Source organism: Urocitellus parryii, chromosome 1, assembly GCF_045843805.1.
Source record: "Urocitellus parryii isolate mUroPar1 chromosome 1, mUroPar1.hap1, whole genome shotgun sequence".
NCBI lineage: Eukaryota > Metazoa > Chordata > Mammalia > Rodentia > Sciuridae > Urocitellus > Urocitellus parryii.
The window spans coordinates 190,574,424-190,601,492 of record NC_135531.1 but is presented as its reverse complement, the minus strand read 5'-3'; the positions used below and the strand labels follow the sequence as shown (position 1 = coordinate 190,601,492).

The following is a 27,069-nucleotide window of genomic DNA, read 5'->3' as shown; positions in this document are numbered from 1 at the left end:
ATTTTAAACATCCATACATAAAAATGACTATAAACAAAATGAAAAACCAAACTTTAACTCAGGAAAATATTTCCATCAAATCCAAGTGGGTTACTATTCTTCAAATTTAAAGAGGTCTGAATGATCGTTAAAAAGACAAACACCTCAATACAAAAATACGTGTAAAGAATATGCATGGGCAATCCCCAGAATAAGAAATACAGATAACTAATGAGCCCATCAAATGCTTTGTAATAAAAATACAAACATAAATGAGATACCATTATTTTGCCCATTAAATCGACACCAGTTCCTTAAATAACAAAAAATAAAGCAAAATGTATGTGGATGAACCGGTAAGGAAGTGAATAAGATTGCAAAATAACAATAAGGATTTAGATCCCCTGGGCTTTCCTGTTGGCCTAGCAGTTCTTCATCTAAGAATTTATCCCAAGAAAAGTCAGATGCAAATAATAGAATACATGAAGAGTGATTTATATCTAAAATTAATTTTTTCTTACCTAGAAATAATCCAAAAGGGAGGCTTTTCCATGGCAATTCCACTGGCAAACTGCAGAAGGGCCCCAACATCAGTCTTTGCCCAATTCTCTTGCCTCTATTGTGATCACAAAATGACTGGCATGGTTTAAGTCATCACTTCTATACACAATAAAAAGCAAAGGTAAGATGAAGAGAGTGGTTTCTCCTTGTGTATTTAAGCTTTTATTTTTATGGAGGAACAATTTTCTCAGTATGCCTTGCCCTTTGATCTGATTGGCTAGAACTCTTACCTACCCATTCTCTAGCTGCTAGGGAGGCCACAAGGGGAATGTGCTGTGTTTAGAGTCTATCATGGGGGGCAAACTGTCTGCAAAGGGGACAGGCCAGGGGAAAGACTGATGGGTAGATGACCAAGAGTGTCTCCCACAGGAAGTAAACATATATGCCCAGGTTTAGCGTAGTCGTGGTAGCTGGAGTGAGAGGTTGGAAAAATACAGTTTATCAATGAATAATAATCAAGGTCAGGCAAGATGGTGAATTTCTATTGCTATATTCAAAGAATGTTACCAAAGAGTACTGACATGGAAATATGTTCATGACACATTAAACAGGTTACACACCATCTGCCCTGCTATCCTAACCCACACAGATGTACAGCCACAAATAAACTCTGAGAAAAGAAAAATTCTGAGAAGTCCTAAATTTTGTTACAATGGTCAGAGAATGGAGGAGGAGGAAGGGGAGAGAGAGAAATATAAGTGAAGTAATCAGTTATTAACCATGGGCCAAAGGCAACAAAAGACTTCCACATGTTTGAATATAAGTCGACATGGACTCCAGCTGCTGACAACCCCCCCGTTATACCCCTGGCATCCTGTGAACTTTCCAGTCTGTTGACACCAGTCAATCCAGAAGCAATAAGTACTTCCCCCTAGGTACTGTCCTCTTAAAGTTTTCCCAGCTTGGTTTAACACTGCCTCTCTTATCTATGGCCAGTGTAGGAGCCATCTGAACAATTTATGCTTGCCTACCCCAAATACCCATTATTAGCTGCTCTTAGTTCTTAGAGGTGTGGTGGACATAATTTCAGTAGCTGCCTAGCCTTGCTGCTGGTGGCTGTAGGACCTGTCCTTTTCTGGCTGTATCAGCTCAATATAATTCCTTTATTTTAGAGATGTCTTGGTCTTGAGAGTTTTAGTTGAAAACAACCCATTTACACATATGCACACAACTAAAATTGGCCACATATTATTTGAAATCCCTTTTACTGTGACATGAAGGTTGATTGTCCCTTCCTTCTATGTCTGAGCCGGCCTGTGACTGCTTCAACCCATGAAGAACAGCAGATGTAATGCAATGCCAATCCCAGACGTGGCCTTTAGGAGGGCTAGGAGCTTCTACCCAGGGGTTTGGAAGCATTGATGTGCTAGAGCCAGCTCATACCGGCACATAGGAACCAACCAACTCTTAAAATTTCAGGTCAGGCTATTGACATCGTGTTGATAACTTGAAATTGGCAAAATGTATCAGGACACCCCTGTTTGAATCCCTACATCATAAAAATGTATGATTCAAATGTTGGAGAGGCCTTGAGTCTACCTGAGAAAGGAGAGGGACCTAGCTGAGCCCAGTCTCCCAGCCATCCTGGCTAAGGGTCAGTGAGAAAGTGAAGAATTTTCAGATACTCTGTGTCAGCCCAGGTGACCCTGAATGCCACTAAGTCACCTAGGTGGCCCCACAAGGGACAGAAGAAATTCCCAGAAGAATTCTACTCAGCTTCCTAATCCAAAAAATGATGAGATATAATAAAATAATTGCTGCTTTATTCCTTAGACTTTTTAAAAATTGAGGTACATTTTTTTTCTTTTTAAAAAATTTTATTTGTTCTTTTTAGATATACATGACAGTAGAGTGTATTTTGACATATTATGCATGGAGTACACCTTCCGAATTTGGTGGTTGTATGTGATACAGAGTTACACTGGTCATGTATTCATGTATGAACATAGGAAATTCACGTAGGGTTCATTCTAGCATCTTTCTCATTCCCATCCCTCCTCCCTTCCCCATGTTTCCCTTTGTCTAATCCAGTGAACTTCTATTCTTTTCAAATTGAGGTACATTTTTTAAGCTAACTGGTGTACCCGAGAATAGTGACCTTTTCTGAAATACATGGTGAATGTTATTTTGCACTATTTGTCTTCATATTTGTATCGTTTTATAATATGTAATGCATATTTGTATCATTTTATAATATATAATGCATATATTTGTGTCATTTTTTATTTTATTTTAGTTTCAGACATTGATGAGCCTTTATTTGGTTCATTTATTTATTTGTGGTGCTGAGGATCGAACCTAGTACCTCACACATGCCAGGCAAGTGCTCTACCACTGAGCCACAGCCCCAGCTTCTATTTGTGTCATTTTATAATGCATGATAAAATGATGCAAGTATGAAGATATATATATATATAACTAGTGTGATAAGTATAAATATTATATATAATATAAGTAAATAGTTACACATGCAAGCAAAAAGGTATATATTATTATATGATATAAAGTATATATAATAAGTAAAAGGTTGATGAGCTCACCTGTATGAAAAACAACACACTGCTGAAAGCACACCGTCAGTCCTAAAACAACATCCTCTTCCTCAATTATTGACCTGTTTCTAGTACTAGCCAACGAACTGTTGATCTTCATGACACTGAACTTGGTGTGAGCTGTGAAGCTCCAGAGCAGAGGAAGCTTTCCATAGCTGTCCTAGAACTTGCCAAACCCGGGACTGAGAGCTGTGTGATGAGGAGCAAGGACCTCCACCTCTTTGGACCACAGTTTCCTTATACGTAAAATGAGAAGGAAAAGTAAACATTCTTGACATAAGGATCAAACCAAATAATGTGGCTAACATACCTTGGGTTATGTCCACTGTATTTGAGGCACAGTGAAGGGCATTTCACACACGTTATGTACATCATATTCAGGAGCAAGTTAATCATATCATTGTTTTGATTTTATGGATAAAATATGATAAATTTCCTTAAGGAACTTACAGATATTGACAGGAGCCCACAGATTACAGCACCCATAATGGGTCTTTAGGTTTAAAGCACATCTAAGCCAGTAGAAACACACTTAGGAGAGAGAACTGAAGAAGCATGCTACTCCCAAATAAAACTCTTAGAGGATAAGAGCATATTTTACTCATGGTCTGTCTCCTAGGGTGCCTGTCACTGAGCTTTAACTCCTGGAAGATGCTCAATATATATATATATTTATATATATATATACAAACTTTTTTTTTGGTAGTAGGAATTGAACCCAGGGCCTCACACAAGCAAGGCCAGTGTTCTGACATGGTGCCCAGCCTAAGGCACATTCATAATTTTCCCTGATCTCATTTGACTTTTGCTATACTCATTTGTCTTCCACGGGCCACTGAGTTCCATTCACACAAAATTATACAGATGTGAGGAACACTTGGAAATGACCTTGGGCAAACACTATCAGCTGAGAACACCGGCTGCTTAGAACTTCACACTTTCTGATTTTATTTTCCTATCTCTTTGTGTCCCACACCTGACTTCCCATTGCTGGCGATGCACAGGTTAAAGACAACTGTTCTCCTTGGTTCGGTCTAGCAGTACACAGTTTGATGGCTTCATGCTAGTGAGCCCTGAGAGGGTTTTTTTGTTTTTCCTCTCCAAGGTCATGCAGGTGAAGCCAGGATGAGAACAGATGTTGACAGAGCTTTTGAAGAAGGAATGGAGGCTTGCCACAGCTGTGAGAGCCATTCCCTCCTAGCCATGGGTGGCACTTGCTAGGCAAGGCTGACTTTTAATTAAAATGTTCAATTATAATTCTGTAATTGAAGATAGAAAGGAACATCTTGGGATGTCTTTAATTCAAAACAGGCAAAGCCACAGAAATCATGGCTTTACTCTCATTTTCCATGGGGAGATCATGCATTGGACTATATCCAGTAGAAAAGAGTAAATATCTTGATACACAAAAGATATTTTGCAGTGGGGGTAGGAAGAACAATTGTATATATATATGCTTAATTTAATTACAGGAGAACTGCATATTCATTATAAAAATAAAACAGAAGCAAAGCAAAAACAAAAAAAAAATTCAATATAAAACTACAAATATCCCCTACTAGGGATTTTCATTACTGGATGATGGAGTGGATACCATATGTATGGATTTCCCTATTCTTCCCATTAAGTACAATGAGAATTCCTTGATATCATACACAAAACTAGCAAAAGGAGACTCTGAACAGTGGAGAGAAAGCGACAGATTAGCCCTTAGGATCCAAGGGAGGAAGCCTGGTTCACCCCTGGTTTCCTTCATGTTCCACATTCTCACACTGGATAGTGGAGAAGTTGGTACCTACAAGTGCCAATAAGCACAAAGGGAAGAAAAACTGCAAGAAAATCCTTTCCTTTCCTTCTTTCTCTTCTTCTTTCTTTCTTGTTTATTTCTTACTTCCCTCCTCTCTCTCTCTCTCTCTCTCTCTCTCTCTCTCTCTCTCTCTCTCTTCCACCCTTACCCCACAGGGGGAAAAAGAGAGAGAGAGAAAAAAAGGTCCAATTTAGCAAGACACTTTTATATTTATTTTTTATTTTATTTTTTATTGATTTTTTAAAAAATAAATAAATGACAGTAGAATGCATTACAATTCTTATTGCACACACACAACACAATTTTTCATATCTCTGGTTGTATATAAAGTCTATTCACACCAATTCATGTCTTCATTCATGTACTTTGGATAATGATGTCCATCACATTCCACCATCCTTGCTAACCCCCTGCCCCCTCCCTTTCCCTCCCACCCCTCTGCCCTATGTAGAGTTCTTCTATTCCTCCCATGCTCCCCCTCCCTACCCTACTATAAATCAGCCTCCTTATATCAGAAAACATTTGGCATTTTGGGGAGGGGGATTGGCTAACTTCACTTAGCATTATCCTCTCCAAGTCCACCCATTTACCTGCAAATGCCATGATTTTATTCTCTTTTATTGCTGAGTAATATTCCATTCATTGTGTATATATGCCACAGTTTCTTTATCCATTCATTTACTGAAGGGCATCTAGTTTGGTTCCACAGCTTAGCTATTGTGAATTGTTTAGCAAGACACTTTTATAAATAACCTCTCTAATCAGACAGACACCACAGGAACCTGTGGACACACCTCACTCCAATTCCAACAAAAGCAAGTGGAGATCTGTATAGCCACCTGTCAAGGATGTAACAAAGCCCTGTCCTGGGTCTGGTGGCTAGCCTGGTGGCAAAGAAGAAGGCCAGGTAGGAGGACATAGCCCCCACTCCCAGGAGTGATGAGGTCCACACCTGCAGCATCAGTGGACAGTGGAGATCACACAGGAGCCTGGACTTCTACTCCCACCCTGAACAGAAGCTGTGTCCATGGCTTCATGAGAAAAGGTCCCGTGGTGAATTCATCTTCATTTGTCCCTCTTTCCCTTTTCCACTTGTTTTTTATTCTCATTTCTGAGGGCCTTTCTCCTAACTTCTGGAGAAACCATGTGTTCACAACCCTCCCACCTTGTGCCCCTACTGACCTCCTCTTACACCAGTGTGTCAGAATTGATGAGTCAAATGCCAGCTGAGGAAACGTATAGCATGGAGCAATGTGTCCTAGGATTCTCTTGAATTCTGTTGAGGGACTATACTTGACATTGAATACACAGTCAGAGAAATCCTAAAACTTCTAGCCCTGAAGAAAACCTGACAAATCTGTTTTGTTGTTCATTCCCATCATCCAGCAACAGAGAAGCGAGATCGCCCCGCTGCACATAGCTACGGAATAAAAAGGATGAGGAAAGAATCCTTAGCCCTTCTCTAATGGCAACGGATGGCAGGAATGCAACTGATCTGAGAGACCTACCCGATATCTGGACCCCAAAGCACAAGTCAAGGTCTCTGCCTCTACATTCCTAGGAATGAGTCCTCACTCCTAGGTGGTACAGGCTGCTCTGAGGCCTACTGTCTACAGTTATTGTCTGCCTGCCCGTCAGAGGACTTGACATCACTGTTGATTTCCAGGTAAAGTTGAGAAGCCATCCTAAGGGAGGAGCCTTCTCCCCTCCCATCGCCTTTGAACTTGTCTGGGTACCCATGCCACGGTCTGAGCCGCTCTCAGAACCATCCTGTGTTTCTTCTTTCTCTTGCTGTTTTACTTAGGCACAAGAGCAGCATAGACCTCACAAGTACTGCTCCTTCAGCCTTCCTTCCAGAACAACAGAGATGGAGCGCTGACTGGCAGCCCACCCAGAGTTTACCGGCCACTGTCACAGGGGCCATGAATAAGATCATATGTAGAGGAAACGCTAGGCTAGCCACTAGAAATTTCTAAAAAAAAAAAAAAAATGAACAATATTCTAAGAGAAGAGAGAAAATGTAATCAAGTACCTGGCTCAACTAAAATGAAAGGGGGAGTGAAAAAAAGCTCCTGAAAAAACAAGGACAGCAAAAAGAAAACAGTTTAAAATAGATGTTACACCACACGTACCCATGATTACTTTAGAGGTGAATAGTGGAAACAGTAATTAAAGGACATTGTTTGGGGAGGGAATAAAAATATAAGACCTACATGCATCCTGCTTAAAGGAAAACCACTCTCAGGTGGGTGAAAAGCAAAGGGGTGGGGAGAAGTACCTATATTCACAATCAGACAAATAGAGCTGGATTTTCTATGAGAATCTCGAATGAAGCAGAACTCAGAACAAGGAACATCATCAGGATGAAAGAGGGGCATCATAGAATTCTATAAGAAGACATAACAATTCTTTTTTATGTGTTCTTTTCAGATACACATGACAGTAGAATGCATTTTGACATATTATACATACATGGAGTACAACTTATTCTAGTTAGGGTTCCATTCTTGTGATTGTACATGATGTGGAATTACACTGGCTGTGTATTCACATATGAATATAGGAAAGTTATATCTGAGAAGGAGAGTTTTTCTACTGTCTTTTCTATTCCCGATCTCTTCCCTTCATTCCCCTTTGTCTAATCCAGTGAAGTCCTATTCTTTCCTGCCCCCCCCTGACATAACAATTCTTAATGACATGTATCTAACAAAGAGCATCAAAATGCGTGAAGTAAAGACTGATAGAATTGCAAAGAGAAATAGACAAATCCACTATTCCAGCTGGAGATTCCAACACTCTTTTCTTAATAGTTGATAGAGAAATCAGGCAGGAAGTCAGTAGGGATATAGATGGCCCAGGAAGCACCATCAATCAACATGATCTGATCGACATTTCTGGAATACTTCACCCAAATATAACAAAATATACATTCCTCTCACGCTCACATTGAACTGAGATAGAACACATTTTGAACCAAACACATCTGAACAAATTTAGAAGAACAGAAATCACACAAAGCATGTTCTCAGACAACGATGGAATTAAACTAGCAATAGATAACAGAAAGAGGCTGAAAATCTCCAAATATTTGGAAATGAAACAGGACACTGATGAACAATTTACTGGGTAAATGCATTTCAAGGCAAATTTTAAAATATTTTGAATTAAGTAAAACTGAAAACATAACATCAGAGTACATAGGATATATGTGAATCAGTACTTTCTTTGAGGGAAATTTGTAGAAGCAAGAATATATATTAGTAAAAAAGAAAGATATGGGCTAAAACATTAAGTTCCTACCCTGAACAACTAGAAAAAAGAGAAGTTTTTTTAAACTTAAAGCAAATATAAAATTGTAAGATAGTAAACAATGGGAACAGAAATGAAGGGCATCAGTATTAGGAAAACCAGAGAAAAATCAACAAAAACTAAGTTTTTTCTTTGGAATGATCAGAAAGTCACAATTCTAGCATGAAACAGCTCTACGAAGAAAATTTATTGCACTGCAAACCTACATTAAAAAATAGAGATCCTCCCCAAACAAACTTATGCTCCACCTCAAGGTCTAACAAAAAAAAAATTGATTTCAAAATCATGTAGAAGGCATGAAATAATAAAGGTCATAATCAAAATTAGTGAAACTGAGAATAAAAAAAGCAATACACAGGATCAGTGCAACAAAGAGTTGCTCCTTCAAAAACAATAAGATTTATAAACCAAAAGAAATAGGGAGCTGATGTAAAATATTGAACATAAATTGGAGATATCACCGCAGACACTTCTGTAATCCAGAGGATTCATAGACACTATTTTGAAAATTTATACTCCAATAACATGCAAATTCTAGCTAAATATGAAATGCCCAGATTGAATCAGGAAGATATAGAAAACCTGAACGGACCAATACCAAATAATGAAAATGAAACAGCAATTCAAAGCCTACCAAGAAAGAAAAGCCCAGGACAGATGAATTCTAAGCTGAGTTCTACCAGCCCTTTAAATAAGTACTAACACCAATCTTCCTCAAAATTTTCCATAAAATTAAAAAGGAATGCAACACTCTCAAGTACATTCTATAAAGCTAGTATAATCCTGATGCCCAAACCACACAAATACATATTTAGGGAAAAAGAAAAAAACAACAACTACAGACCAATATCCCTAATGAACATATTTCTAAAAAATTTTAATAAAGTTTTAGCAAACTGCAATCAAAACATATTAAGAAGATAAAACAGCATGATCAAGTGGGCTTCAATCCATGGATGCAAAGTTGGTTCAAAATAGTGAAACCAATAAATGTAATATATCACTTAAAGAATTAAGAACAGAAATCATATTATCATCTCAATGCTGCAGAAACAGTCTTTGATAAAATACAACCACCATTCCTCTTTAAAACATTGATGATACGAAGGATAGAAGGAACTTATCTCAAATTATAAAGGCAATATAAGATAAACCCAAAGCCAACATCATACTAAATAGAGAAAAAAGAAAAAATTTCTCCTTTAAAATCAGGGACACAACAAATATATCCACCCTCACTTCTTCTGTTCAATACACTTATTGAAACTCTATCTAGAGCAATCAGGCAAGAGAAGTAAAATTTAACAAATTACAAATTGGAAAAGAAAAAGATAAACTCTTACTGTTTGATGATGACATGATCCTTTATTTAGAAGACCTAAAGCATTCCATCAGAAGACTTCTACAGCTGACAAATGAATTTAGCAAAGTAGCAGAATACAAGACCAAAACTCATAAATGAACAACTTTTATATACTTGAATGGTGATTCAGTTGAGAAAGAAATCAGGAAAACCATCCCTTTAACAATAACTTCAAGCAAAAACAAATTTTTAAAAATGCCCTAGGAATTAATCTAACGAAGGAAGTAAAAGGACTCTAAAATGAAAACTATAGAACAATGAAGAAATAAATTGAAGCAGGCTTCAGAAGACAGAAAGACATCCTACGTTCTTGGATAGGCAGAATTAATATTGTCAAAATGGCCATCTTATCAAAAACAATATACAGATTCAATGCAATTCCCATCAAAATATCAATGAAATTCTTCATCATACTAGAAAAATCAGTTCTTAAATTCATTTGGAAGAAAAAGAAACCTAAAATAGCCAAAGTAATTCTGAACAACAAAAAAAAAAGCCATGCAGGAGACATTACAAGACCTGATCAAAACTATTGCTGGTCGGACCGCAAATTGGTGTAACCAATCTGGAAAGCAGTATGGAGATTCCTTAGAAACCTGGAATGAAACCACCATTTGACACAGCTATCCCACTCCTCAGTCTATACCCAAAGGACTTAAAATTAGCATACTGTAGTAACGCAGCCACATCAATGTTCATAGCAGCTCAATTCACAATAGCTAAACTGTGAAAGCAACCTAGATGCCCTTTAATAGATAAATGGATAAAGAAACTGTGGTATACATACACAATGGAATATTACTCAGCATTAAAAGAGAATAAAATTATGGCATTTGCATGTAAATGGATGTAGTTGGAGAATATCATGCTAAGTGAAGTAAGCCAATCCCCCAAAAACCAACAGCTAAATGTTCTCTCTGATAAGTGGATGGTGATCCATAAAAAATGGGGGGAAGCATAGGAAAAATGGAGAAACTTTTACCATGTAAAGGGGTGGAAGGGTAGGGTGAGTGCATGGGGGTAGAAAAGATGTTGGAATGAGATGGATATCACTACCCTAGGTACGTGTATGACTATACATATGGTGTGACGCTACATCGTATACAACCATAGAAAGGTAAAATTGTGCTTAAATTCTGTACAATGAATCAAAATGCACATATATATATATATATATATATATAATTAAAATAAATTAATTAATTAAAAATAATTCAAAGACTTAAAATTATACCACAAACCTTGGAACTCCTGGAAGAAAACATAGGCTCAAAACTCCATCATATTAGTGCTGGCAAGATCCTCAACAAGACCCTTAAAGCTCAAGAAATAAACCATGAATCAATAAATGGAGTACCTTCAAATTTAAAATCTTCTACACAGTAAAGGAATGGTTAAGAAGGTGAAGAGAGAGCCTCTGGAATGGGAAAAATCTTTGCCAACTCTTCCTCTGACAGGGGATTAATATCTAGAATATATAAAGAACTAAAAAAACCCTACCTTATTGTAAATGTATATATATATATATATATATATATATATATATATATATATATATATATATCCAAAGAGCAAACTAGAAATTTTTCAAAATAGGTACTACAAATGGCCAACAAACATATTAAAAAATGTTCAACATCTCTAGCAATCAAGGAAATGCAAATCAAACTACACTAAGATTTCATCTCACCCCAGTCAGAAAGGCAATTTTCAAGAATGTTAACAATTATAACTGCTGGTAAGAATGTGAGGAAAAACATAAACTAATACATTGTTGGAGGGACTGAAAATTAGTACAACCAATCTGGAAAGCATTCCTCAAAAAACTAGGAACACCGTATGATCCACCTATCCCACTCCTCGATATTTACTCAAAACAACTAAAATCAGCATACTATAGCAATATAGCCATGTCAATGTTTACAGTAGCAGAATTCACAACAGCCAAATTATGGAATCAAGTCAAATTTCCATTAAAAAACAAATGGATCAAGAAAATGTGTTATATATACACAATGGAGTTTTACTCAGCCATAAAGAATAATGAAATTATTGCATTTGCTGCTAAATGGATGGCAATGGAAAAAAAAAAAAACTATGCTAAGTGAAATAAGCCAGACTTAGAAAATCAAGAGCTGGGTGTTTTCTGTTGTATGTGGAAGCTAGAGAAAAGTGAGGGAAAGAAGGTGGCAGGGTAGGAGATTGAATTTCAAAAAGTTATAAGATAGATCAGTAGAGTAGAAGAAGATGAATGAGAGGGGGGTAAGAAAGAAGGGAAAGGGATAAAAATATTGAAGAAATTTAAGATTTCATCTCACCCCAGTTATAGAGACATATAAGTGTACCAACAAGAATTTCACCTGTATATATATGTATAAAATACCAACAAAAATAAATAAATAAAAGATGTGAGAGGAAGATTAATAGAGGAGATAAGAATGAATAAGGCAAAGTGTGGGGAATGGGGATTGAAATCATATTCCTTGCATGTATTATTTTGTCAAAATGAACCAAATACTATGTATGATTATTATACTCTAATAAAAGAATTTATAGGCCTCCGCCTGGCTAATGAAGAAAAAAATGACAGCAGAAGCAAATTGTTATTGTCAAAATGAGAGAGGAGTTTTCACTATTGATCCAACTGACATTAAAATAATAATAAGGGACCAGAATACTACAAACAGGGGTTAGGGCCAAAGGGAACAGAAGAAAGGTCAGTGTAGTTAAAAGACAAGTTAAAAGACAAGAAGAACACGAATGGTGTTGGAACTTTTCAGCATCTTGACTTTATTGTTTGATATCATAAACAGGTGATAAGATGGTATAGACTTAACACATGTGCAAATACAAGTATAACTGAATGAATCTGAATATGACTTGTGGACTGTCATTAATATCAACATCTCAGGTGTAGCATTGTGCTATAAAGCTTCAAAAATGCTTCCATTGGAAGATTGGGTAAAGTATACAAGGGATCTTGCTCTATCATTCCGTATAGCTGTGTGTGACTGGGTAATTATCTAAATTTAAAAAAGGAAAAAATAAAAACTCATAATGAATGAGCGCTCCCGCTGCGCAGTTCGCTGTCCCCAGCGCACGGACCCACGCTGCCCACGCCACCCGCATGGGGCAAGCCGACACCCAGATCCTTGGCAGGCCTAGAGTTTGCAAAGAGAGAACTGGGAAGTGGACCTCTGGAAGCATGAATACAGACATGCAGGAGGACTGTGTGTGCTGTCCAGGTGGTGGGGACCGTGTCTTCAAGACCAGCAGCCAGTCTCCCCTGTGCAGACTAACGTCCCCACCCCCAGGCAGGTAGCAGCAGAGCCCCAGCATGGGGCACTCACAGGAGCAGCCCAGAGAACAGCTGTGACAGGGTGACGGTGATGCTGGGTCGACGCACAGGGGCGCTCAAACCAGCTCACCATTGACCTGAGACACTAGCATGAGGAAGGAGCTGGGGTAGTTATGGTCGGCCATGGAGGACAACCAGGACTTTCGTCCCAGAGGGGACCTGCCTGGGGACGCACTCAGTACGAAATGTCTGTGGCTTAGGCTTCTATGGGCCTCTCCTCAGAAGCAGCAGGCCAGCGGGTTGAGCCCCAGGAGGTGCGAGCCTGGTGCTGTCTTCCAGCAGAAGAAGGTCACGAAGAGGCTGAAGTCGGAGGTCTGGCACCACTTCTCACTGGCCCCCACGGACAGTCTGAAGGCCGTGTGTCAGTACTGTGGCTGCATCATCAGTCGGGAGATGTGGGCACCAGCTGTTTGATGCGCATCTGTACAGACGCCACCCCGAGGTGGTTGGGACCCAGAAGGGCTTTCCGGGTGCCAGTTTGGCGAACTCTCCATATGCCACTTTGGATTCTGCAGAAAGCTGCTCCTTCAAGATGCCTGGCCTGCCTGCCGTGATCAGGAGGAACCACCCAGGGGTTTCCTGTTAGCAGCAAGAAGACCTCCAAGCTGTGGAACCACTTCTCTATCTGCTCTGCAGACTCCACCAAGGTGGTGTGTCTGCACTGCAGCGGGAGAATCAGCAGAGACAAGAAGCCCACCAACCTGGGCACCAGCTGCCTGCAGAGTTTTCACAGCCACGTACTCAAGGCCGATGTCCACCTGGAGACCACCCTGTCCCTCTCTCCAGGTGTCCAGGACCACTGAGCACAGAGTTGTCAGACACATCCTCCTTCGATGACCCCAGTGAGAAGTTCTATGACTCTCACCCAGTTGTCAAAAAAATCACCAGCCTGACAGCAGAGTTGATGGCACTGGACCTCCAGCCTTACTCCTTCGTGGACAGCGCTGGCTTCAACAGGCTGCTGGGGTACCTGAGGCCCCAGTACTCCATGCCCCCGCCCTCCTACTTCTGCAGCACAGCCATCCCCAGCATGTATGACAACATGAATCAGATGGTCCTGTCCCAGCCGAGGGAGGCCGAGAGTGGCGTGGTCCACTTCACATCAGGAATCTGGACAGTCACCCAGAGCCATGAGTACCTGACCCTCACTACCCACTGGGTCACCTTTGCATCCGCAGCCTGCCCACACTTCGAGGACCACCACTGCTCAGCACTTCTGGCCGTGTCGCAGATTGACTGTGACCATGGCGGTGGTAGCATCCAGAAGCAGCTGGAGTGCTGGTGGGAAGCCTGGGTGGCATCCATCTTCAGGTGGGCATCACTGTCACCAACTGCAGGTGGGCATCACTGTCACCAACAACCTGAGCATCAGCAAGACTCTGACTGAGGTGGAGCACTCAAGCATGCCCTGCTTCAGCCACATGGTGGACCTGTTGGTGAGTGAGGCCATCAAGAACCAGAGGTTGGTGCAGAACCTGCTGAGTGCCGCCCAAAAGCTGTATGAGCGTGTCCAGCGCTCCCACACAGCCAGGGAGAAGCTGGCCACGCTGCAGCAGGAGTACAAGCTGCCACAGCACCACCTTGTCCAGGACGTGCCGTCCAGGTGGAGCACATCCCTGCACATGCTGGAGCTCCTGCTGGAGCAGAAGAGGGCCATCAATGAGATGTCCATCAAGTGCAGCTTCAGAGAGCTGATCAGCTGCAAACAGTGGGAGGTCATGCAGTTCTGTGTCACGTGCTGAGGCCCTTTGATGCTGCCAGCCGGGAGATGAGTGCCCACGTGTCCACTCTGAGCTAGGTCATCCCCATGATCCACATCCTAAGCAGGAAGGTTGAGATGCTCTTTGGGGAGAGGATGGGCATCGACACTATGCTGAAGTCGCTAAAGAAAGCCATAGAGAGCTGCCTGTCCGCCACCCTCCATGACCCCAGGTACGTCTTTGCCACACTGCTGGACCCTGGCTACAAAGCCTCCCTGTTCACGAAGGAGGAGGTAGAGCAGTCCAGGCAAGATCTAATCAGGGAGCTAGAAATACTGAATTCTACCTCAGAGGACACAGCCGCCACCGATGGCTGTGACTCAGGGCCCCTGTTGAGAGACTCTGGCAGAGGGGAGAGCCTGTGGTAGCTCATGGCCAAGGTGGAGGGGCCAGACTGTCGGGAGAGGCTGCCTGAAGACATGGCCTACCTGGAGGAGGAGGTGTTGGATGGAGCACAGCTGTTGCCTACTGGAACCTCAAGTGGTCATCCTGCCTGGGCTGTCCACTTTAGCTGTCAGAGTTTTGGGCTGTCCCCCAAGTCCCCCAAGTACCGTCCCTTTGGAAAAGCTGTTCAGCAAGCCTGCAGAGAATGGCAGCTTTGGCCAGCCCCGGCTCATGATGGAACATTTTGAAAAACTTATCTTCTTGAAAGTGAATCTTCCCTTGATCTACTTTCGGTATTGAACTCACACTGAGTCCCCAGACCAGACATGCTCTCGGTAGTGCTGGCTGGCTGGCTGTCGTACCAGGGCTGTGACCCGCCCAACGGGGCCATGTGGGACAGGCCAGCATCCAGGGCCACCCACCGGCTCCCACCGTAATGTCACATGTGCATTACTCCTGTCAGGCCAGGTCACAGCGTGTTGGGAGTCCACTGGAAGCAGCCTGTCTCGTAGGTTATGAAGTGGGGCGATCAGGTTTTAATTCATGACTGCAACGTTTTTTAAAAGTTAGGGATCAGAAATGTGTTTCCCTAGAATGGGGACAGGATGTAAACTGTTTTATCCTGTAGGATTTTTATTCAATTGTGTAAAACCATGAATCAGGTACTGTATTTTAATTAAATATTGCTTTAATTGCAACCAAACAGCTTTTGTGGCTGTGAAATGAAACCTGTAAATAGGAGGTGGAGCTTAAGCCATCCTGACTCAGCAGTTTTAACTGCAGGCTCTAAAATGTGTCGAGGAGTGGAGAGAATATTCTGGAAGCTAACTTTTTACCACAGAGACAAAACTGTACTGAGTTTTGGAGTGTGCATGAGTGTGCATGAGTTTTGGTGAGTCATGGACTGTGCAGTTGCAGTGACGTGGTCCCAGACACGTTCCGTTTCAGGTGTTTGCATTCAGGGTTGCACAGTCCATTCATTCACTCAGAGGTCCCCGACTGTCTGTCCTGACTCTTTGAGATTGGAGTCCTGTGTGTGTCCATGCTGAGGATTCAGCCAGTGCAGGGCGTGGCAGTGCAACAGGGGGCCTATTGACCACGTCTGGTGCCTCTGACCGAGCGTCCCTGAGCAGTGGAGCTCTGTGTGTGCTGACCCAGGGGCTGGGACCACAGCCAGGGCCTGGAGGCGGTGGTGACCAACTGGGGCGTCTGGCAGGCTACAGCGGTGAGGCTAGCCTTAAGCGTTTAGATTTTTCGTTTTTTCATAATAGGGAAGATTCAGCCATCACTGGGGTATTTTAGAATCCCAGGACATCAGAGTGATATTATCAGTTGTCAAATTCTTTTTTTTTATTAGTTGTTCAAAACATTACAAAGCTCTTGACATATCATATTTCATACATTTGATTCAAGTGGGTTATGAACTCCCATTTTTACCCCGTATACAGATTGCAGAATCACATCGGTTACACATCCACATTTTTACATATTGCCATACTAATGACTGTTGTATTCTGCTGCCTTTCCTATCCTCTACTGTCCCCCCTCCCCTCCCCTCCCCTCCCCTCCCATATTCTCTCTCTACCCCATCTACTGTAATTCATTTCTCTCCCTATTTTTCCCTTTCCCCTCACTTCCTCTTATATGTAATTTTGTATAACAATGAGGGTCTCCTTCCATTTCCATGCAATTTCCCTTCTCTCTCCCTTTCTGTCCCACCTCTCGTCCCTGTTTAATGTTAATCTTTTTCTCATGCTCTTCCTCCCTGCTCTGTTTTTAGTTGCTCTCCTTATATCAAAGAAGACATTTGGCATTTGTTTTTTTAGGGTTTAGCTAGTATCACTTAGCATAATCTGCTCTAATGCCATCCATTTCCCTGCAAATTCCATGATTTTGTCATTTTTTAGTGCTGAGTAATACTCCATTGTGTATAAATGCCACATTTTTTAATCCATTCATCTATTGAAGGGCATCTAGGTTGGTTCCACAGTCTTGCTATTGTGAATTTTGCTGCTATGAACATCGATGTAGCAGTGTCCCTGTAGTATGCTCTTTTAAGGTCTTCAGGGAATAGTCCAAGAAGGGCAATAGCTGGGTCAAATGGTGGTTCCATTCCCAGCTTTCCCAGGAATCCCCATACTGCTTTCCAAATTGGCCACACCAATTTGCAGTCCCACCAGCAATGTACAAGTGTACCCTTTTCCCCACATCCTCACCAGCACTTGTTGTTGTTTGACTTCATAATGGCTGCCAATCTTACTGGAGTGAGATGGTATCTTAAGGTGGTTTTGATTTGCATTTCTCTGACTGCTAGAGATGGTGAGCATTTTTTCGTGTACTTGATGATTGATTGTATGTCTTCCTCTGAGAAGTGTCTGTTCAGGTCCTTGGCCCATTTGTTGATTGGGTTATTTGTTTTCTTATTGTTTAATTTTTTGAGTTCTTTGTATACTCTGGATATTAGGGCTCTATCTGAAGTGTGAGGACTAAAAATTTGTTCCCATGATGTAGGTTCCCTATTTACCTCTCTTATTGTTTCTGTTGCTGAGAAAAAACTTTTTAGTTTGAGAAAGTCCCATTTGTTGATTCTTGTTTTTAACTCTTGTGCTATGGGTGTCCTATGAAGGAATTTGGAGCCCGACCCCACAATATGTAGATCATAACCAACTTTTTCTTCTATCAGGCGCAGAGTCTCTGATTTGATATCAAGCTCTTTGATCCATTTTGAGTTAACTTTTGTGCATGGCGAGAGAAAGGGATTTAGTTTCATTTTGTTGCATATGGATTTCCAGTTTTCCCAGCACCATTTGTTGAAGATGCTATCCTTCCTCCATTGCATGCTTTTAGCCCCTTTATCAAATATAAGATAGTTGTAATTTTGTGGATTGGTCTCTGTGTCCTCTATTCTGTACCATTGGTCCACCTGCCTGTTTTGGTACCAGTACCATGCTGTTTTTGTTACTATTGCTCTGTAGTACAGTTTGAAATCTGATATTACTATACCTCCTGATTCACACTTCCTGCTTAGAATTGCTTTTGCTATTCTGGGTCTTTTATTTTTCCATATGAATTTCATGATTGCTTTATCTATTTCTACAAGAAATGCCGTTGGGATTTTGATTGGCATTGCATTGAACCTATAGAGAACTATTGGTAATATCACCAGTTTGATGATGTTAGTTCTGTCTATCCATGAACAGGGTATATTTTTCCATCTTCTAAGATCTTCTTCTATTTCACTTTTTAGGGTTCTGTAGTTTTCATTCTATAAATCTTTCACCTCTTTTGTTAGGTTGATTCCCAAGTATTTTATTTTTTTGAGGATATTGTGAATGGGGTGGTTTTCCTCATTTCCATTTCAGAAGATTTGTTGCTGATATTCAGGAATGCCTTTGATTTATGCGTGTTGATCTTATATCCTGCCACTTTGCTGAATTCATTTATTATCTCTAGTAGTTTCTTTGTAGACCCTTTTGGGTCTTCTAGGTATAGGATCATATCATCTGCAAATAATGATAATTTAAGTTCTTCTTTTCTTCTGCCTTTAATTTCTTTTGTCTGTCTAATTGCTCTGGCCAGTATTTCGAGAACTATATTGAATAGAAGTGGTGAGAGAGGGCATCCCTGTCTTGTTCCAGATTTTAGAGGGAATGCCTTCAGTTTTTCTCCATTTAGAATAATGATAGCCTGAGGCTTAGCATAGATAGCTTTTAAAATGTTGAGGTAAGTTCCTGTTATCACTAGTTTTTCTAGTGTTTTGAACATACAGGGATGCTGTACTTTGTCGAATGCCTTTTCTGCGTCTATCGAGATGATCATATGGTTCTTATCTTTAAGTCTATTGATGTGGTGAATAACGTTTATTGATTTCTGTATATTGAACCAGCCTTGCATCCCAGGGATGAATCCTACTTGATCATGGTGCACGATCATTTTGATATGTTTTTCTATCCGATTTGCCAGATTTTATTGAGGATTTTTGCATCTAAATTCATTAGTGATATTGGTGTGTAGTTTTCTTTCTTTGAGGTGTCTTTATCTGGTTTTGGAATCAGGGTGATATTGGCCTCATAGAATGAATTTGGAAGTTCTCCCTCTTTTTCTATCTCCTGAAATAGTTTGTAGAGTATTGGTGTTAGTTCTTCTTTAAAGTTCTTGTAAAACTCTGCTCTATATCCGTCTGGTCCTGGGCTTTTCTTGGTTGGTAGTCTTTTGATGTCTTCTTCTATTTCCTCACTTGATATTGGTCTGTTTAGGTTGTTTATATCATCCTGACTCAATCTGGTTAGCTCATATGTCTTAAGGAATTTATCGATGCCTTCATTATCTTCTATTTTATTAGAGTATAGGGTTTCAAAATAATTTCTAATTATCGTCTGTATTTCTGAATTGTCTGTTGTGATGTTGCCTTTTTCATCCCGTAAGCTAGTAGTTTGGGTTCTCTCTCTTCTTCTTTTTGTTAGCGTGGCTAGTGGTCTATCAATCTTATTTGTTTTTTTAAAGAACCAACTTTTAGTTTTGTCAATTTTTTCGTTTGTTTCTTTTGTTTCAATTTCATTGATTTCAGCTCTGATTTTAATTATTTCTTGCCTTCTACTGTATTTGATGCTGATTTGTTCTTCTTTTTCTAAGGCTTTGAGGTGTAGTGTGAGGTCATTTATTTTTTGGCTTTTCCTTCTTTTAAGGAATGAACACCATGAAATGAATTTTCCTCTTAGTACTGCTTTCATAGTGTCCCAGAGATTTTGATATGTTGTGTGTGAGTTTTCATTTACCTCTAAGAATTTTTTTAAATTTCCTCTTTGATGTCTTCTGTAACCCTTTGTTCATTCAGTAGCCTATTGTTTAATCTCCATGTGATGTAGGATTTTTTCTTTCTCGTTTTATTATTGATTTCCAATTTCATTCCATTATGATCAGATAAAATGCATGGCAGTATCTCTACTCCTTTGTAATTGCTAAGATTTTCCCTGTGACATAATATATGGTCTATTTTTGAGAAGGATCCATGTGCTGCTGAGAAGAAACTATCCGCTTGACGTTGGGTGGTATATTCTGTATATATCAATTAAGTCTAAGTTATTAATTGTATTATTGAGCTCTATGGTTTCTTCATTCAACTTTTGTTTGGAAGATCTGTCTTGTGGTGAGAGAGGTGTGTTAAAATCTCCCATGATTATTATGTTGTGGTCTATTTGACTCTTTAACTTGAGAAGAGTTTGTTTGATGAATATAGCTGCACCATTGTTTGGGGCATATATATTAATGATCGTCAAGTCTTGTTGGTGTATAGTTCCCTTGAGCAGTATGTAGTGTCCTTGTTTATCCCTTTTGATTAACTTTGGCTTGAAGTCTATTTTATTTGCTACAAGTATGGACACCCCTGCTTGCTTCTGGGGTCCGTATGCATGGTATGATTTTTCCCAACCTTTCACCTTCAGTCTGTGTATGTCTTTTCCTATCAGATGAGTCTCCTGTAGGCAGCATATTGTTGGATCTTTTTTTTAATCCATTCTACTAGCCTATGTCTTTTGATTGGTGCATTTAAGCCATTGACATTTAGGGTTACTATTGAGATATGGTTTGTGTTTCCAGCCATATTTGATTATGTATGTTACTTAACATGATTTGTTTTTCCTCTATGATTAGTTTTTCCTTTACTGTATTACCTCCTGCTGTTGGTTTTCATTGTTATTTTTCATTTCCTCTTCCTGTAATGTTTTGCCAAGGATGTTTTGAAGAGCTGGTTTTATAGCTGCAAATTCTTTTAACTTTTGTTTATTGTGGAAGATTTTTATTTCATCTTCAATCCTGAAGCTTAATTTCGCTGGATACATGATTCTTGGTTGGAACCCTTTTCCTTTCAGTATTTGAAATATGTTGTTCCAGGATCTTCTAGCTTTCAGAGTCTGTGTTGAAAGATCAGCAGTTATCCTGATTGGTTTACCCCTAAATGTAATCTGCTTCCTCTCTCTTGTGGCTTTTAAGATTCTGTATGTTGGGCATCTTCATTATTATGTGTCTTGGTGTGGACCTCTTATGATTTTGTACATTCGGTGTCCTGTAGGCTTCTAGTATTTGGATTTATTTTTCATTCTTTAAGTCTGGGAAGTTTTCTAGTATTATTTCATTGAACAGATTGCTCATTCCTTTGGTTTGGACCTCGATACCTTCCTGTATCCCAATGACTCTTAAGTTTGGTTTCTTTATGTTATCCCATAATTCTTGGATGTTCTGCTCATGATTTCTTAACTTTCTCACTGAGCTGTCTATGTTCTTTTCAAGTTGAAAAACTTTGTCTTTGTTGTCTGAAGTTCTATCTTCTAAGTGTTCTACTCTGTTGGTAATACTCTCATTTGAGTTTTTAATTTGGTTTATTGTTTCCTGCATTTCCAGGATTTCTGTTTTTTTTTATATCCTCTATCTCCCTATAGAGTTGATCTTTTGCTTCTTGAATTTGTTTATGTAATTCATTGTCAAAGTGATCTTTAATTGTCTGAATTTGCTGTATAATGTCTTCCTTGAGACTCCAGATCATCTGAAGCATGTATATCCTGATCTCTTTGTCTGACATTCCATCAGCTGCAGATATTACTTCATCTAATGTTGAATTGACCTGTATTGTTTGTGGTCCTTTCTTTCCTTGTCTTTTCATACTGCTCATGATTCTTTCTAGCTTTATGAAACTGTTGTGTTAATGGTTTTCCCCTTATATATTTGTATTGTTCTTGTATAGCTCCAAAATCCCTCTTTTTTGGAGAAAGACAATGTTAACAGTTCCCAATATCAACAGTACATCATCTAAGCACAAGTTTTCATTATTAATACATTTATAGTTAGATTCTAAGTCTATAGGTATTGGTTTTAATTATTATTTAAGAATATAGTCATTAGTTTCATAAAAGGCATACCATATCTGGTGGCATATAGAAAACTTAATTTCAGATGAAGGATGTTATACTTAGAGGGAAAGGAGTGAGGGTATGAGGTTAAACTAACTTAGCACCTTTGGAAAACTCTAACCAATATACTGGTAATTTATGGAAGAATGTATAGACTCAACCTCCTATCTGTATTTAGATAGTTACCCTATGTATAGATAGCAAAAGTTAGGAGATTGAAAGTGGAATAGAGGGAAAACGAATGAAGAAAAGAAAAAAATAACAAGGAAAAAAAGAGAAATAAGAGAGAAGGAAAAGGAAAGTAAGATAGAAATAAGGAAAAAAGATGAGGGGAAGATGGGGTATATGCAATTCCTCTATATTATATTACTTTGGTAATTTGGTTGTTCATGCACAGTTCTTGGTTTCACATATGTTGAAGTTGTGGAAGAGCGAGAAGAAAAGAGAGAAAGAGAAAAAAAAAGTCTCTCAGAACACTGTTTTCTTTGCTTCCAGTAGGTGGTGTTGTCTATTCCTAGCTTGAGCCTCTGTATTCAGGGTGGTGGGTATAGCCAGTGTGAAAGGAAATGAGCTTCCACCTGTATCTTCCCTACTCTAGTATCTGAGGTAGAAGATGGGCTTCCTCAGGACTAGCAGGCAGGGCAGGGCCGGGCTTCCTCCTCCCGTCTGGGCTGGGCTGGGCTGGCACTGGGCTTCCTCCTCCCATCTCAAATTCTTTTAACAATACATCTTCAAAGTGTTTGCTTTAACATCTGAAAAAGGTTCCTGTTCTAAGTCACTTCAGACCATTGGGTGCTGTGGGTGAAGCGAGGTGCTTCTCTGCCATGGCCCCCTAGGAAGCTGTCCTTCTGTTGAATACTGTAGCTATGCTTGCTCTCAATTCAAGTGGACTGTGCTTTAGTGTACTTATAAATGATGGATTCAGTCTCTGAAATTAAACTTTTTTGTTTGCATTTTTAAAAATAAACCTCATATTAATGATTACTTGGTGAATCAGTTATTTTGTTATTTTTGGTGCCAATAATATTTGAAATTATCTGTATTTTAATGTCATACAGGGCTTCAATTAAAATAAAATTTAATTAGGATTTAAAAAATTCCATCTGTGCAGGAATATTTATGGAAATATTTTTCATAGTTGCCTAAAAATGGGAAAACAAAACAAATTCATAAGCACAGATAAATAAAATGTGATATATCAATATAGTGGAATAGTATTCATTAATATAGAAGAATGAAGTACTGATACATGTTGTAACATGGATGAACCTTGAAAACATTATGTGAAGTGAAACCAGGCAGACATGAAAGACTGCATACTCTCTGGTTTTATTCATATGAAATGTCCAGAAAAGGCAAATTCATAGAGAAATACAGATTAGTGTAATGTGGAATGAGGTGAGGAAACTGGCAATTTCTACTACGGATATGAGTTTTTCTTTTTAAGGCAATAAAATTCTTCTCAACTCACATTGTAGTGAGATATATTTAAACCATTAAGTTGCAAATTTCATAGGGTAAATCTTATGGTTTATCAATTATATCCCAATAGATAGGCAGAATTAATATTTTCCAACTGTCCATACTACCAAAATCAATATGCAGATTCAATGGAATCCCTGTCAAAATAGCAATGAGATCTTCATAGAACTAAACAAATAAAAAAAGAAAACAAAAAACTGTCCTTAAATTTATTATCAAGAATAAGATACCCAAGATAGCCAAAGCAAATTCTGAGCAAGAAGAGTGATACAGGAGGTATCATAATACCAATCTCAAATGATCCTAGGAAGCTATAGAAATGAAAACAGCATGGTATTGGCATCAAGATACACATGAAGATGAAGGAATAGAACAAAATAAACAGAGACAAAATCACATACTTACAGTGATATGGAACTTGATAAAGGTGCCAGAAATGTATATTGGAGAAAAGATAGCCTTTTTAACAAATGGTACTGGGAAAATTGGATGTTCATATGTAGAAGAATGAAACTAGGCCCCTGTCAGTCTCACCTTGCACAAAGTCAAGTCAAAAAGAACCAAATACTTATAAATGGAACCAGAAAACTTGCAACTGCTAGACAAAAACACAGGGAAAACACTTCATCCTGGTATTGAGAAAGAAAAACCAATCCTTTCTGACAACAACTTCATCAACAAGACTCCTAAAACCCAAAAGTTAAATCAAGAACCAGTAAGTGAGATTCAATCAAATTAAAGAGCTTCTGCACAGAAAGGAAATGATAAGCCTATGGAATGGGAAAACATCTTTGTCAGCTATTCCTCTGACAGGGGCTTAATATTCAGAATGCATAAAGAACTAAAGAAAGTTCAAACAACAACAAAAAAGCAATTAAAGCAATCAATAGATGGGCAAAAGAAGTAAACAGACATTTATCAAAAGAAAAAAAATGGCCAAGAAATATATGAAAAAGATTCAAAATCTCTATTAATCAGCATAATGCCAATCAAAAATGTAATAAGATTTCATTTCACCCCAGTCAGAGTGGCAATTATCAAGAACACAAATAATAAGAAATGCTGGTGAGGACGTGGGAGAAAAAGTAAACTCATACATTGCTGGTGGTACTAAAAATTAGCACAACCACCTAGAAAGCAGTGTGGGAATTACTCAAAAAAACTAGGAATGGAACCACCATATGTGCCAGCTATCCCACTGCTTGATATTTATCCAAAAGAACTAAAATCAGCATAGCACAGGGATACAGACACTTCAATGTTTATAACAGCAGAATGCACAGTAGTCAAATTATGGAATCAGCCCAGATGCTTATCAATAGAGGAATGGATCATAAAAATGTGATATACCTGCACAATGGAGTTTTAGCCATAAAGAAGAACAAAATCATGGCCTTTGCTGGTAAATGGGCAGAAGTGGAGAAAACCACGCTAAGTGAAATAAGCCAAACCCAGAAAATCAAGGGTCACACATTCTCTGTAATAGGTGGAAGCTAGAGCAAAATGAAGGAAAGAAAGCAGCAGGGAGGGGAGAGATTGGATACAAGAAAGATATTCAGGCAATCAGTGGAGTAGAAGAAGATCCAGAAGGAGGAAGGAGAGATGGGAAAAGAGGAAATGAGAAACAAATTTAACACAATCACATTGTATGCACATATCAATATACCACAGGGAATTTCACCTTTATGTATAATGTAGAAAGTACCATAAAAATAAATGAATAAATTAGCAAAAAAAGATCAGTAAAGTAGAAGAACAGAGAGGTAGGAGGGGAATAAAAATGTGTATCCAGGAGCAGGGATTGAAATCAAATTCCATGCATTTATGATCTTGTCAAAACCCAACTGCTATGGATAGCTATAATACTCCAATAAAAATTTTAAAAGTCATATCCCAAAAGAGTTGCAAAAAGGAAAAGTGAAAAAAATTTTAAAATATTTATAATCATCCCTCCTAATGAAATATACTTAGGGATCTAATATATGTACAAGTCTTGTATGTGGAAATATACAAAAATGAAAGACATAAATGGGGAGGTATGCTGTGTACCTAGTTCAGAAGAGTCACTATTGCTAAGTTTACAATTCTTCTCAATTTAATCTATAGATTCAATAAAATCCCATAGTCCCATCAAGACATTTTGTAGATCTCAATAAACATTTAAAAATTTATATGAAAGGCAAAGGATACAGAAAAGTCAAAATAAAACTGAAAAAGAAAAACAAGTTGAACAACCCTATGTAATGTCAAGATTTACTCTAAGGCTACAGTAATCAAGACAGCATGGTTAAAAAAATTAAAAAATAAAACAGTAAAAAAAAGACAGCATAGTATTGAGAAAGAAAAACCACATATATCAATTAAACAGAACAGAGAAACACACTCATAAAAATAGTCTAGAAACACACTCATAAAAATAGTCAACTGAACTTAGAGAACCCACAAAGGCCATCCCAGGAGAAAGGCAGTCTTGTCAACAAATGGCTCTAGAGTAATAGGTATGCAAAAGAATGAAGCTTGATAGAGACCATACATTTTGCACGAACTAACTCAAAATAGATAATAAATCTAAACATAAAAGCATAAACATTTTGGCAGAAAACAGGTTAAAGATCCATGTGACTTTTTGGGTGGTGATGTGTTTTTAACTTTTACTTCCAAATCATCACTCATGAAAGAAAAAAAAATAGTTAAGTTGGACTTAATCAAATCTAAAACTTTTGTCTATGAAAGAGTGTTATGAAAATAAAAGGGCAAATCACCAAGTGGAAGAAAATATTTTTAAAAAATATAATCAAGAAATTATGTTCAAAATATAACATGAACTCTTGCATCTTAAGAGGAAAACAAAAAGCTCAATTTTAAACATGAACAATATATTTAAATTACACACACACACACACACACACATACACACATACACACTCTCACACATACACACACACACCACAAATTGGTATATAAAAAGGTACTCAATATAATTTATCCTTTCAGGAAGATACAAATTAAAACAATGAGTAACACCCTATTAGAAATACAACTACCCACCTGTTAAAATGGCTAAAATAACTTTCCATTCTTCTGGTTGTACATGATGTGGAATTACACTGGCCATGTATGCATATATGCATACAGGAAAGTAATGTTTGATTCATTCTACTTTCTTTTCATAAATGTATGATATGTCCAAATACATTCTGCTATCATATATAACTAATAAGAACAAATAAAAACTATAAAAAATGGCTAAAATGCAAAAGCTGACAATATCAATTTCTATTGAGGATATAAAGCAACAGGAGCTCTCATTCACTGTGGGTTGGAATTCAAAATGTTATAGCTACCTTGGAAACCAGATTAGCATTTTCTTGCAAAAATGTAGTCTTACCAAACTATCCAGTAATTACACTCTTAGGTATCTATTACAATTGTTATGAGAATGCTTGTCCATATAAAAACATGTACATGCCAATATTCCTAGCAACTTTATTTATAATTACTAGAACTCACAGCTACCAAAATGTCCTTTAGTAGGTGAATGGGCAAACAAACTAATATATACATATGGTGAAAAATGATTCAGGAATGAAATATAAGACATGCAAAAACATA

General features: G+C 38.6%; 1 pseudogene; it reads left to right on the top strand.

Moving 5' to 3' along the window:
- Positions 1 to 13,052: 13,052 nt before the first annotated feature.
- Positions 13,053 to 15,373, top strand: LOC113183311 (zinc finger BED domain-containing protein 4-like; annotated as a pseudogene).
- Positions 15,374 to 27,069: the final 11,696 nt, after the last annotated feature.